Here is a 15143-nt window from a genome sequence, read left to right as displayed (position 1 = left end):
GAAGGTCATGAATATTATATGCAAAAATTGTTTCGCTAAGTTAACTAGAAGTTATTGAGGTAAGAAACTACATCCATAGGTGGCATTGCTAGTAATCGTCGCTAATATTGGGCAAGCGTTATTTCGTTATTGTGACGTTGCAGTGACGTAATTTTTGGATGACAAAGTCAGGTGAGGGTCAGGAATGATATATGCAAAAATTGTTTCGCTAAGTTAACTAGAAGTTATTGAGGTAAGAAACTACATCCATAGGTGGCATTAATAGTAATCGTCGCTATTATTAGGCAAGCTCTATTTCGTTATTGTGAATTCGCATTGACGTAATTTTTAGATGAAGAAGTCAGGGCAAGGTCAGGAATGATATATGCAAAAATTGTTACGCTAAGATAAGTATAAGTTATTGAGGTAAAAAACTACATCCATAGGTGGCATTGCTAGTAACGTCGCTAATATTGGGCAAGCGTTATTTCGTTATTGTGACGTTGCAGTGACTTAATTTCTGGATGACAAAGTCAGATGAGGGTCAGGAATGATATATGCAAAAATTGTTTCGCTAAGTTAACTAGAAGTTATTGAGGTAAGAAACTACATCCATAGCGGACACACAGGCGTATTTATCACGATTGCATTATGGTCTCTATTATTAGGCAAGCACTATTTCGTTATTGTGAAGTCGCATTGACGTAATTTTTGGAACATGAAGTCAGGTGAGGGTCAGAAATATTATATGCAAAAATTGTTACGCTAAGATAATTAAAAGTTATTGAGGTAAGAAACTACATCCATAGGTGGCATTACCAGTAATCGTCGCTATTATTAGGCAAGCTCTATTTCGTTATTGTGACGTCGTATTGACGTAATTTTTTGATGATTAAATCAGGTGAGGGTCAGGAATATTACGTGCAAAAATTGTTACGCTAAGTTAACTAGAAGTTATGGAGGTACGAAACTACACCCATACCGGACACACAGGCGTATTTATCACGATTGCATTATGGTCGCTATTATTGGGCAAGCTCGATTTCGTTATTGGGACATCGCATTGACGTAATTTTTGGATGACGAAGTCAGGTGAGGGTCAGGAATGATATATGCAAAAATTGTTACGCTAAGATAAGTATAAGTTATCGAGGTAAGAAACTACATCCATTGCGCCAAGGCAAATTAATATGTCGGTTTCTGCTGGTCTAAAGACTTGCATAGAGTGAAAGCGTTCCACGTCCTATATATAAAATGTGGCCCAATACATGATCAGTCTCTGGATATTAAATAACAAGTCTTTATGTCTGCGGCACCTAACCTCAATCATTGCGTGAATTAAATGTTCTTTCTGTTTGTCTAAAGCCTAGCTCAGAGCGGTATCGTATATCACCCTATTAATAGATCGTAGCACAATACATGAGCTATTGCTGGACATAAAATAATAAGTCTTTATGTGTGTGGCACCCAACTTCAACCATTGCGTAAAATAACATGTATTTTCTGCTTGTCTAAAGCCTTGGTTAGAGTTGTATCGTATAACGCTCTATTTTAGATTGTAGCACGATACATGAGCTATTGCTGGACAGAAATTGGTCAGAATGGGATATCGTGAACGTTCCTTGGCGACAATTTAGTCGCTTGTGATTCTTGTTTAATTTTGAGCTCGGTACAACGACCCCGATAAGAGAGAGGTCGCTGACGTATTGAGTTTGTTGACATACTCGTAGGCGCCATTACGGGTGACCGTCGCTATACTTTGGCAAGCTGTATTTCGTTATTGTGACGTCGCAGTGACGTAATTTTTGGATGACGTCATCAGGTAGGGGTCAGGAATCATATATCCAAAAATTGTTACGCCACGCCCACTAGAAGTTATTCAGGTAAGAAAGTACATGAGACCCGAATATTCTTGCACAGTATAAGAAAACAGGTAAAATTTTAAGTTTGATCAATAGACATTTTCCATCGAGTGATAAAGGAATGTCCTTCAGTTCACTTATTACAGTCCTTACATTATCCATACAGTCTTCCCCGTTGTTATTGCTTGTATCAGAGTTTGAAAACACTACTCCGAGTACATTCAAACTTTGTACAATATGGAGATTTGAAAAAAAATTTGGATTAGTCCATTTTCCTATTTTTAAAAGTTTTGTTTTTCCAATATTCAACTTCATGCCAGTTGCTAGCTCAAATCTGTTTATAAAACTTATTCTCTTTCCTGAAGAACGAACTAAGTTACTGGTACCGGTACCAAAGTGACTATAAACCAGGTGAGGACATGCATTGGTGATGTCAGACCAGCCATTTTGTATCCAGAGTTCTGTCGCTATTCGCTGTATGATCCTAACTAAGTGATTTAAACCTGCGATCGTTGAACAGCTGATTAAAAAAAACGATGCCCAATAATTCGGACCAAACTTTCCAACAGGGGTGATAACTTTTTTGTGGCTTTGGAGCCAGGCCACACAAAAGGGGCCAGGCCACGGAGTAAATGGGGCCAGGCCACAGAGAAAACGGGGCCAGGCCACGGACAAATTGGGGCCAGGCCACGGAGAAAATGGGGCCAGGCCTCAGAATATTTGGGGCCAGGCCAGCGCAATGGTAATGATAAGACATCCGTATTTGTTTAGTTATATTTTTGTTTATAAGTAATGTGGAAACTGGTAATGTTAAGACATGTACGGTACCTGTACAATTGAACCGTATCGTATGTTACAACCCGGGAAAATGCTGTATTCGAACACTTACTCATTACAAATGTAGAGGTATAAGTTTATTTCGACTCCATAATCAGCAATAGACGATAAAATAATAGATAAAAACAAATGATAAAGTAACTGATTATAGAATCGGGAAAGCAAACAAAACCTCAAGTAAAGTTTAAAGCCTACATATTTTAGATGGAAAGGTATTGATAAAAGAAGTAGTACGTGTTCGCTCACCCAATGTATTATTTATGTGAGGGGGTTATATTGCGAGCGATACATTATTGTAATGTTTCTACTAGTCACCGTATCTATATATTTATATTCCTCACCGCATTCATTGTCTTTTTACTGTAGCGTGAACTGGTGCCTATATGTTAAAAAAAACTCAGTGAAATAAGTTATATTTATTGCTTGTTGCATACCTTTTTGCGATTGTTAATTTTTTTAGCGAATATGTGTTGTTATTTAATTATTTTCATACAATACATGGTTAATAGATCAGTGAATAATTCCACCAGTGACTCAAATGCTATTATTAAATGAAGTCCGTACTGATAAATTGTGTTGTTCTACCTGTATTGCATAGGCAATTGACAGGGGTTTACACACTAAGATGTTTTAGATTTGTAATACAAATTGCAGGCACAACATATCGGTAGCTGGTATACGCTATCACAACCACTAGTATCCCAATACTCAACATACAAAAAAGACTACTCTTCTCCGTTATACATTATCCCTAACAGAAAACAAGATCCATGCATACAAATTGATTAACTGTTTCATTTATTGAAAAATATGCAAAAAAAAAATTGCAAACACCAGATTGGCAGGATCCCAACATACTCTTTTTGAAAATAAGATTCATCTCCGAGGGAGTCCTTTTTGTTAGCATCTCAAGACTTTCCTATTACCGATAATTACTTCAATTATATTCAGCATAATGAATATCAGGGATAAACGTTCAATCATAAGACTGCTTTTTCAATATAAGTCATCATAGATATATCGGGAAAGTAACAGTAGTACAAACGCATATTAGATAATCATAAGCAAGGAAATTGTAAGACTCTTTTGACTGGAAGTGGTTTAGAGATTCAAGGGAAAATTCGCAAAATTCAATTTGGTATTTAGCAACTACACCGGTAAGGTTGAGTATCTCCTACACAATATAAAACCAAAATTATATAGAGTCCGTATTGTTGTCATCATGGCAGACACCATAATTTAATTTTTTCTTCTCTCTCCAAGCTATAAAACAAAAAAATTATGTTAAAATTCTTGATGACTTGAGTGGTTTATTATTTTACAGTACTGGGAATCAAAATACCTATTTCACCAATAAATACTTTTTAATCCTGCACACCATTTTGAGAATACAGGTAAAACGTAAACTTAAATGGTAGTGATATTAGGGAGTGGGGTTTTATGGCACGGTTGTTAGCAACAATATGGGATGAAATTTATCTAACAGAAGGAAGTATGTAGGTTTCATATAGAATTATTACATCATTTTTATCATTGTCAACTAGTCAATTCAAATCTAACGAAGATTCAATAAAACATGGTGTTTATTCGACTAGACCAGGGGTTCTCAACCTTTTTTCTGCAAAATACCCCCCGAGGCACGAAACAATCAACGCGAACCCCCAGTAATGTGACACCGAACAAAGTTGTGATATAACGACTAACAATTTGTTGAAACAACAATTTATTGACCAGATAAAACTAAATTTAATTTCCCTGTTACTAATATTGCCCTAACTAATAAATTCTTGAAATCCCTCTCAAGTTTCAATAAGGATATCACTTTCTCCAGTGCTCGCAGCACGCTGTATTTTCTGTGAATTTCACATTGTTTACGTCACAATCACAACAACGCAAGATCAGGGAAAATCTATGTTTCAATTGGCATCCAGTTTCAATCGGCACGCATTTTCCTCTGGTAGTAATAAAGGATATTAAAAACAGCAACACGCAAAAACTCGACTGCCATCCAAGTACCCCCTGAAATCTTCTCGCGAACCCCAGGTTGAGAACCCCTGGACTAAAGACTGCTTGGTCCATCCCTGATTTGTATACATCGCAGATCACTTCATTATCAAAAACTCATTAGGTTAGGAAACAAATGGAATGGGCCAATTTTTATATTCTATTCTGTTTTTACTTATTGTTGTCTATGTCCTGCTATAAAGCTCAGTACAAACAATACGTCAAACTCACATTGAGGTACGTAGAATCTGAATAAATCTTCGAGCAATCATAATACCACACTTGCCAATTCCACGTCATTCTATTGTTTTATGTACGCGATGTTTTGGAGAAGCAAAATCAATAACATGGAAACTACGACAACTGTTTGCATGTCGTTACGACGTGAGCACCTGAGATGTCACAAAAATTATGTTATTTGTTAAAGCCATACTGAACAACTTTTTATCATGTGATACAATTAATACATATTAGGCATTACATGTACTTCTTTACAATGCTTAGTGATTGAGGCAATATTTAAAAATGAAACCGATAGTGGCAAAAAATTCACATCTTACACTTTTATAAAAAAAAGAGTGCTTAGGGAACACCATTTCCAAAAAACATCTTGCGAGAACATCTCTTGAAAATGAAATTTTTCCAAATACAGTATAAAAATAGGAAATAGTCAAGAAAAATTGTGAAAGAACTTGCAAATGTTATTTTAGGAAAACAAATGTACAAAATTCAGACTTGACTATAGTCAAGCTATTAGACACAATCTTGACTGGAACAAAAAAATTTAACCATGGAGATTGTATTCAGGTCTCATCTGTACAGTTATTGTTACAATGATGTGATCGAGGCAAATAATACCAAATCTTACCATTATACTATTATTCCATCTATTTTAGTATTTAATCTTTGTAGTGGAATCTCGTTCGGAATATATTTTTATGTCTTCTCGGAAAAACTTTTTCGCTTGATTCCTGGTTTCATTATCAATTTAAACAATCCCTGAAATCAGATCCAATTATGTATGTAGTAGTAATCATCACAAGAATATAATACAAATATGTTATGCATGCTTCAGGTGGATATAAAAATATAAGAAATATTAATAAGTATTTCTAGCTTTGTCTCAACCGTAAAACATTGCAGAACAATCTCAAAAACAAATATATAATTAAATCTCTACTCAAACCATTTGAATGACGAACGAATATAAAAGTGTGAATCAAAGCTTCCCCCAAAACCAGTCTTAAATGAAAAATCCAGTGCGCCAGCTAATGTTATCTAATAAATAATATACATTGTAATATTAGGCTAAATGCTAAAATGTATAGTCTGATATGAGTATTACTTATAAATAGTTTGAGTAAGATAAGCTTGAAATATTTTTCCCAACCTGGTAAATGTAAACTACAAATTAGCTTTCATATTCATAATCTATGATCAAATTGATATGATACCAGCTTCTTACAGCCTAATTCTTGTATACATTCCTCAGTTATCGTGTAGTATCTGTTTCACTGCGATCATTACTCATATCAGCATATATACTGAACAAAAAACATTAATTCCCCGAAAAGTGAAACAAATCTTATGGTACTATTGTTGTAAAGTAACTTAACCATCATTACAAATCTGTTATATGAAATAAAAACTATGACTAATCCACTTCCGACAACATTCAGACATTGCGTCCCCGAATCACCTCGCTGTATGAATCCACTTTTTAAACTGCACTTCCAGGCAACAAATTTCAAAGTATTTACTTTTCAGACAGTCAAACATGATTTCATACTATTATGGTTACCTGTAACTTGAAGATCTTTACTAACCTGTTGAAAACCATGAAAAAAAAAAATACAAAATCATCTCCATAACAGAAATCAAGTATGGCTCCATATACAGATATACCATGTTTCCCCAAAAATAAGACTGGGTCTCATTTCAATTTTCTTCCGAAAAATACCACTAGGGCTTATTTTCGGGGGATATCATATATTTTTATTTATTAAAAACAAACTTAAAAAGTAGAGAATTACGAGATTTTCAAATATACAAACTATGAACCTATATATATATATATCTTATAACCTATATATGAACCTCGGTTAAATGTGATTCAAGCGAATTCTTTTCACTAATAAGGTTTGCCTGTACCTTCAAGATCATTACTAACCTGTTAAACACACAAAAAATAAGACTAATCCACACCTCATAACAGAATTTGAGTGTGGCTCCATATTACTGAACTGCTCAATTCTGTGGCTCCATTTTCTATCCTGTATTTCAAGGCAATAAATTCTCGGTAAAATGCGATTCAAGCATATTCTTTTCACTAATAAGGTTTGTCTGTACCTTCAAGATCATCACTAACCTGTTAAGCACACAAAAAATAAGACTAATCCACTTCTCAAAACGAATTTGAGTGTGGCTCCATATTACTGAACTGCTCTAGTCTGTGGCTCCATTTTCTATCCTGTATTTCCAGGCAATAAATTCTCGGTTAAATGTGATTCAAGCGTATTCTTTTCACTAATTAGGTTTGCCTGTACCTTCAAGATCATCACTAACCTGTTAAACACACAAAAAATAAGACTAATCCACTTCTCAAAACGAATTTGAGTGTGGCTCCATATTACTGAACTGCTCTAGTCTGTGGCTCCATTTTCTATCCTGTATTTCCAGGCAATAAATTCTCGGTTAAATGTGATTCAAGCGTATTCTTTCCACTAATTAGGTTTGCCTGTACCTTCAAGATCATTACTAACCTGTTAAACACACAAAAAATAAAGACTAATCCACACCTCATAACAGAATTTGAGTGTGGCTCCATATTACTGAACTGCTCAAGTCTGTGGCTCCATTTTCTATCCTGTATTTCCAGGCAATAAATTCTCGGTTAAATGTGATTCAAGCGTATTCTTTTCACTAATAAGGTTTGTCTGTACCTTCAAGATCATTACTAACCTGTTGAACACACAAAAAATAGGACAAATCCACTTTTCATACCAGAATTTGAGTGTGGCTCCGTATTACTGCATAGCACCATGGCCTGGCCCCGATTTCTCCGTGGCCCGGCCTCAATTTCTCTGTGGCCCGGCCCCAATTTCTCCGTGGCCTGGCCCCAATTTCTCCGTGGCCTGGCCCCATTTCAGTGGCCTGGCCCCAAAGCCACAAAAAAGTGACCACTCCCTCTCAAACTTTCGCAGCAGCAAAACGAATGAACATTCTTCTGAAAAATTAATTATCCGCGGAAGTTTCTCGGATAACTCGACTCGGTGGTATGGTCAGCATATACGAAGTTTGGGTTAAAGTCTACCAACTTCACTCGATAAATCAACAACCCAATACGACCAAAATATTAAACAAAAAGATACACATTTTATTATTAAATTATTATAAAATTCCTGATGTAAGTATCAAGTACAGAAACTTGCACCATTTTTTGCGGTAACCTCCATGTCACGATATTAAAATATGCGTATCGCAAATTTTCAACAAGGTGTACATTGCCAAAATAATATTAAAAAAATATACTACATGCATGGAATGAAGGATAACGGCATATATCAATCTTACAAGAACATCTAATAATCTGGAGCGTATAATATAATATATTATCTATTTGACTTGAGCTCTTGCCGCAGGTCTACTAGCATACCGTTTTTCAATAATTTTATTTGTCTGCTCTTTTGCGTGAATATTTAACCTTAAAATGAGAAAACGTTTCAAAATTTTAAAGCCGATAATATGGAAAGCTGGAAAATTATATTTCGAGCAACTTTATCTGTCAGAAAAGTAACAGGCGAACATATATTATGAAAGGCATTAATATTTGCGCGAAATATAGTTTATACTTCGTGCAAAAATACGATTGCTTTTTTGGATGGGTGGCATAAATATTGGGTAAAACTATCAATTTACAAATATTTATCAGGTGTGTAAGACCTAAAAAGAGTTAGTAACGATTGTGGGCATTCATCGGGATTGACACTTTCCATAGAAACAAACAAACAATTTGAACCCGGTGTCTTTATAGGGCTCCCCGGAAACATCAAAGCTAATTTTTCACTGTTGGATATCGATAAAATTACAATCAAGTTTTATCAATGAGAACGTAGAAGACATGATGGCGTCGCTAGATCACCTAGTAAATATTTTACATTTTCCGACGCAAAAGAATCGAAATATCCTGCCAATAATAAGTTGATAAGAGCTGCAACACCAGTCGCGGCGGCTGGTTTTTAAATTTTGTATCTTATAATGTACATGCTTCTATGAAATTCATCAGGCCACACAATGTGCTAGCCATGAGATCGTTTGCATTCTATAATTTTTTAGTCCAGCGGATAAGACCTCAAAAATGATGGAATTGTGCACTTTTGGAAGCAAGCATGAAACTTGGCACACATGTACAGTAGCATCCCCTAATCAGTTTTGGATATGGTGCCATCCGAGAAAATACCTCGTTGCCATGGAAACGAGGCATCATCCGTATTGCTATTTAAGTGAAATGAACATTACTTTATAAAAGGATATTTTCAAGACAAGTGAACCGATGTGTATATAAAAAGTGAAGAATATGATCAGAAGTGCATTTTGACGATTTCCCTTGATAACAGAATACCTGGTTACCATGGAAATGAGGTATCATTATCGACCAAACGCGATTATTTGTCGCACAACCTGTATTTTCTGTTATTGTCATGAATCACAAATTAATTAAGCTACATTCACTTTCAAATTGTAATTCCTTTTGCGCTCAATCAACTGACATCGCCAATGGTAAACTTTTAAACTCATAGCCACGTAAAGCTGGTGAAAATATAAAACTTGCATTACAACAGCTGGAATCGTTGATTATTGTAATCTATATCTAACGTCGCCCTATGTAAGTGCTACAAAAAGAAATAAATAGAAAAACGATTGAAATAATTATATTTTCCAAAAATATATTTCACAGAGACTCCCCAATAAATAGTGGGGGCGATTTTACTATTTAGATATATACTCCTGCACTTTTGGAAGCAAGCATGAAACTTGGCAAACATGTACAGTACCATCCCCCGATCAATTTTGCAATTTCAGTCGTTATTTCCGCAATCCCCATCACAGAAACATAGTGGTGTACATGCTAAATCAGCACGGAAACATTTGCAGCGAGTAGCACTACCTTTCTTGAGCCACAATAAATCAGCTTTGTGCAAATTTTTGCTGCTTCAGGGATAGTCATCCATCTTGGTAAAAATTTGTCTCCTACTTTTTCCCATTCCCATCTCTGTGCATCGGGTAAACTAATCAAATTCTCTGCTGCAACACATACGTAGAGCAATCTTCCGAGATGTGTTTATTTGGAGCAAAGCAACAGAGGTTTCACAAAATTTACCCGATGCACAGAGATGGGGATGGGAAAAAGTAGGAGATAAATTTTTACCAAGATGGATGACTATCCCTGAAGCAGCAAAAATTTGCACAGAGCTGATTCATTGTGGCTCAAGAAAAGTTGTGCTGCTCGCTGCAAATGTTTCCGTGCCGATTTAGCATGTACACCACTATGTTTCTGTGATGGGGATTGCGAAATAACGACTGACATTGCAAAATTGATCGGGGAATGCTACTGTACATGTGTGCATTCATGCTTGCATCCAAAAGTGCAGGAGTATATATCTAAATAGTAAAATCGGCCCCACTTGTTATTGGGGGGTCTTTGTGGAATATATTTTTGAAAAATATAAATATTTCAATCGTTTTTCTATTTATTTTTTATTGTAGCACTTATAACGGCGACGTTAGATATAGATTACAATAATCAACGATTCTAGCCGAGTTTGAGTTGAAATATAATGCAAGTTTTCCGTTTTTATCTGGCTGATATACTCCATGCCGGAGTTAAGAGAATGAATTTATCTTTATTAATATATATGATGACGATATGATAGCTCCGAGATAACAATAATCCGTCAGCTATGAGATATATATTTAATATTTTCACCAGCTGTACCTGGCTATGAGTTTAAAAGTATACCATTGGCGATGTCAGTTGATTGAGCACAAAAGGAATTACATTTTGAAAGTGAATGTAGCTTAATCAATTTGTGATTCATGACAATAACAGAAAATACAGGTTGTGCGACAAATAATCGCGTTTGGTCGATAATGATACCTCGTTTCCATGGTAACCAGGTATTCTGTTATCAAGGGAAATTGTCAAAATGCACTTCTGATCATATTCTTCACTTCTTATATACACATCGGTTCACTTGTCTTAAAAATATTCCTTTATAAAGTAATGTTCATTTCACTTAAATAGCAATACGGATGATGCCTCGTTTCCATGACAACGAGGTTTTTTCTCGGATGGCACCATATCCAAAAATGATCAGGGGATGCTACTGTTCACATGTGCCAAGTTTCATGCTTGCTTCCAAAAGTGCATGATTTTACCTCTTATCCGCTGGACTATTTGGTGCAACTGTTGCAACAGCTCGTAAATTAAGAAACATTTTTCCGAGAAAATTCATTTCATCAGCTTCTGGAATGATTAATGTAAACCGCAGGCTTTAAACTTTCGGCATGGTGTGAACAGGTATCATAATACCAGTTCAAATAGTACCTGATTTAAACGTATGCATTAGGTTAATGATCTTTCACACTTGCAAAGGAAAGCGATATGTGTTTTTCATACGGAACGTTGCTACGTTGCGAAGTAATTGCATAACGAAGTAATTAGGAAACATTGTTGTTTAACCGTAAATATATATTTAACTCAAGTTGGCACAGTGAACATGTCAAGAATTTGAGAACATTGAAGGAAATAACTCATACAATTTTACTGATGCATGACAAATTATATCTAATGTCGAAAGCCATTCTTAACCTAGCAACAAGCAAATCGAAGTTTTTGTTATTTATTTCGAAAGCTTTTTTCGCGACATTTTATCTCCATCTCATAACTATTCTCCTAGATTGTCTTTCAAACAATATAAAACTTATCTGCATATTATATAAGGTTCGTGAGAGAGGTTTCAGAGTTGCATAACTCACACGGGATGATAAGATAACTATCGCAACTTTCATGAAACCGCACGATACCAGTATGATTCCACGAGGCAACTAGCAAAAGAAAAATAATGAAATTACCCGAATAAATGGCAAAACAGGAAAAAATCTTCAAACAAATTGGCGAACAAAACCTTCTGACGAAGCTAAAACAAACCGACGCTGCCGCGTTCCCCCCGATTGGCTGGAAACAAAATGACATCCGATATGCATTATTGCTCTCGGTGTCTCCACTTGGTTTATAGGCACTTTGCCGGTACCGATAACTAAATTCTGCCACCACGGCAGCAAGTTAGCTGGCACGCAACTCTGATTCAAGAATAATAAACATGTTGCCAGTAAATATAGAGTCTGGTTGACACACTGAGGTGAATAAACTGGAGAGCGCATTGGCGGCGCTGGACGCTTGCGATTTTGTGCCGAATTGAAAGGCGCGACGGCCATCTTGGAAAGTGCGGTTTTCCGGTTTGCATGCAGTGAGTGCATGGGATTTCCCATGTCGGAGGTCATCAATCCACTTGGAAACGGATAACACGAACCAAGTAGGGCATAAAGTTGTGAAAGTCAGGTGGGTAACGTACCCTACTTCAGTCGACTACTTGCTCTAGCTTGAGAAATAAGAGTAAAGTTTATGAATGTAATTTGGTACAGATACTGGTGGAAATACCATTCACCTGATATATGGAACCATGTTCTGTGCCAAAATTGGTCCTTATCGTAGCCGTAATACATTACCATAGATTCCCATACTTTGTGATTTTCACTAACTAGGTTTTCTGGTTTTGCTTAATGATTGTAGCTTATATAGTCATTTTCGTTTGTTGATTCAGATCTTGACTGGCAATGAAATATGATAATGCAATGCCAGTCAAGATCTGAACCAATGAGCAATTTCTAATGGGAAACTGTGGAATAGCCTTTAATAGTTGAGACCAAATATACCTAAGCTATTAATCCAATATTCGAATATGCCATTTTACACCCAACTTTTATTTTTTAATTACTAGGTGAAGGTGTGAAGTAAATCAAGTCATTAATTTGGTTACAGCGAATTTGTGAGGTGTTTACAGTTTCTTCGTTTCGAATCAACCAGCTCTTCCAACACAAAGCAGAAGGCACTTTCATTCATTCATTTTGTTTATTTTACTGTTAAATTTGTGATGCAATAAAAATTGGTAGAAAGGATGCTAGGTTATTTATAGGTTCCTGTTACGAAGGGAAATATGCGAAAACTGCATATCAAATATATGCGAAATTGAAATTTATAAGCGCGTGTCACAACAAAAACCTGAAGAAATAGCATATTGAAAATATCTGAAATTGAAATTTATAAGCATGCCACAAAGAAAAATATGCAAAAATGGCATATTAAAAATATATGAAAACGGAATATATAGGTTCATGTCTCAAAGAGAAATATGCCAAAATGACACATTAAAAATCTGCGAAATTGTTAGGCGTGTGACACGAATATGCAAAAATGGCATTAAAAATATACGAAATTGAAATGTATAGGCGTGTGCACATGTCACAAAGAAAAATATGCAAAAATGGCATATTGAAAAGATGCAAAATTAGATTTCATAGGCTCAGGTCTCCAAGATAAATATTCCACATGCAAAATTAATATTTGAATGTGCGTGTACAGAATGAAATGGGCATGGCCAAGGTTGTACATAAAGTTAATTCACAAATTGTTGATTACTGATTTTTCAGCAGTACCAATTTGGTCATGCGCCTTCTAATTCTTGACTGATGGATTTCAGCAGTCTTCTCTTTGGCCATATGCCGGTGCCTTAGGTCACAATATTTTTTGATTTTTTTATGAGGACGTAGAAGTGATTATCTTCAATTGCACATTCAGGGTGGAGATCAAAAACCTCACTTAACTTAAACCTGGATTAAGACTAATCTCGGATTAGTTAAACTCGGTTTAACTTCGAAAGTTAAACGGAGATCAAAAACCCAGTTTAGCGGTTACTTAACTAATCCTGGTTTAAGTCCGACGCCACGAGGCATTTCATCAAAACGTCGTGGCATGTTGCTCTTTGACCTCGTATTCCCATGGCGATGACAACGCGAACCCGATTTTGTTGTAATTTGCTGTCTTTGCAAAGTCAGTTTTTGATGTATTTCGTTGATTTTGCCAAAGCAAAACAAGCTGGGCGGCAGACCTACGAAGAGCTGACGCGCATTACCCGAAATGTCAAAATAATAACAATTTATCATAAATCCAACCTTTTTGGTCGAAGGGACACGTGATTCATTAATAATTGCGCGGGCCACTTGACATGGTAGTTATGATCTAGTTTTGCTACACTACTACAGGTTAAAAATAAAAAAAATACCCTCACATCAAACTTTCACAATTATTAGAACAATAAAACTTGTTTTCCAACCATTGACGGGCGCCATCAGTGGTTATTCCCGAAAGTTTAGCCAAAGACAAGACGCTTGATCATTTTTATCACAGCTCTAGTCGTACCCCTAACAGGGGCAATGGCTGCAGTCTCCACGGTGATTTTATACCATCATTAACTACCCGCAAGAAGATAGCAAGTCACTAACTGAGCAGTAAACTTAATGTCAGCGCATCGTCAAGCGCCAAGGAATACAATAAAAAATTTTCCGCTTCTGCATTTAAAATTCCCGCAATAGAATTCCCAAGCTCTTCAACACGATGAGTTATGGTCTGTCTTGACAGGCTATTTTTGCAAACACCTAGAAATGCTTCTACATATTGCTCGCGGGCCACGAGTTGGACGACCCTTGTCTACAACACCAACTGAATCTAATATTTTACTCCTAAAACCTCAGCGTAACAACAAACAGACTTAAATTACAGAACCCACATCCTACTTAGAGTGAAAACAGACGAAATGAACACACTTCAGCTGAAAACCTATCCCTGGCAAGTTCTGGGCCACAGGCTTCTACATATTTAACATTTTATTATTTTGAAAATTTGTATTGCAAAAATAACTAATATTCATTTGTTCAAATGACTGCTAAAATGTACTGACATTCAAGAAATGGAAAAGCATAGAATCAATTCGGAAGAGGTGCTAAATTTTATCCTGGCTCTACAGCTTTGAGACAGGAATGTGTCAACGTAATGCACACAGACACAGGTGCAATCATAGTTGTTGCTTTCGTTGCTATTTGAAGGTTTTATTTATTTCTTCTGCGGAAGACTCGCCAAGTGACGAAAAATTGACATAACTATGTTTCCTCCAAATGTTTTAGAATTATTGCAAGAATTATTTGTTTGTTAAGCTTAAGTTAACCGGGTTCCACATATTTGTTGGACACAAAGGCGTAGAATAAAGCACTGCTGCAACCTTGACTTGACAACACTTTTACTATAATCCTATCCATAACAGTTGTCTTCATGACCTGAACAATAAA

General features: G+C 36.0%; 1 long non-coding RNA gene across 1 annotated transcript; it reads right to left on the bottom strand.

The window, feature by feature from the left end:
- Positions 1-3508: 3508 nt before the first annotated feature.
- On the bottom strand, positions 3509-7012 carry LOC144427164 (uncharacterized). Its single transcript, XR_013477789.1, has 3 exons — positions 5551-7012; positions 4914-5074; positions 3509-3941 (listed from the first exon to the last, which is right to left on the bottom strand). It is a non-coding gene; the product is annotated as an uncharacterized LOC144427164 (long non-coding RNA).
- Between the last annotated feature and the right edge of the window lie 8131 nt (positions 7013-15143).

The sequence above is a fragment of the Styela clava genome, chromosome 9 (genome assembly GCF_964204865.1).
Source record: "Styela clava chromosome 9, kaStyClav1.hap1.2, whole genome shotgun sequence".
Classification (NCBI taxonomy): Eukaryota; Metazoa; Chordata; class Ascidiacea; order Stolidobranchia; family Styelidae; genus Styela; species Styela clava.
Note: the sequence above shows the minus strand (reverse complement) of the source record. Positions and strands in the feature narration are given on the sequence as shown.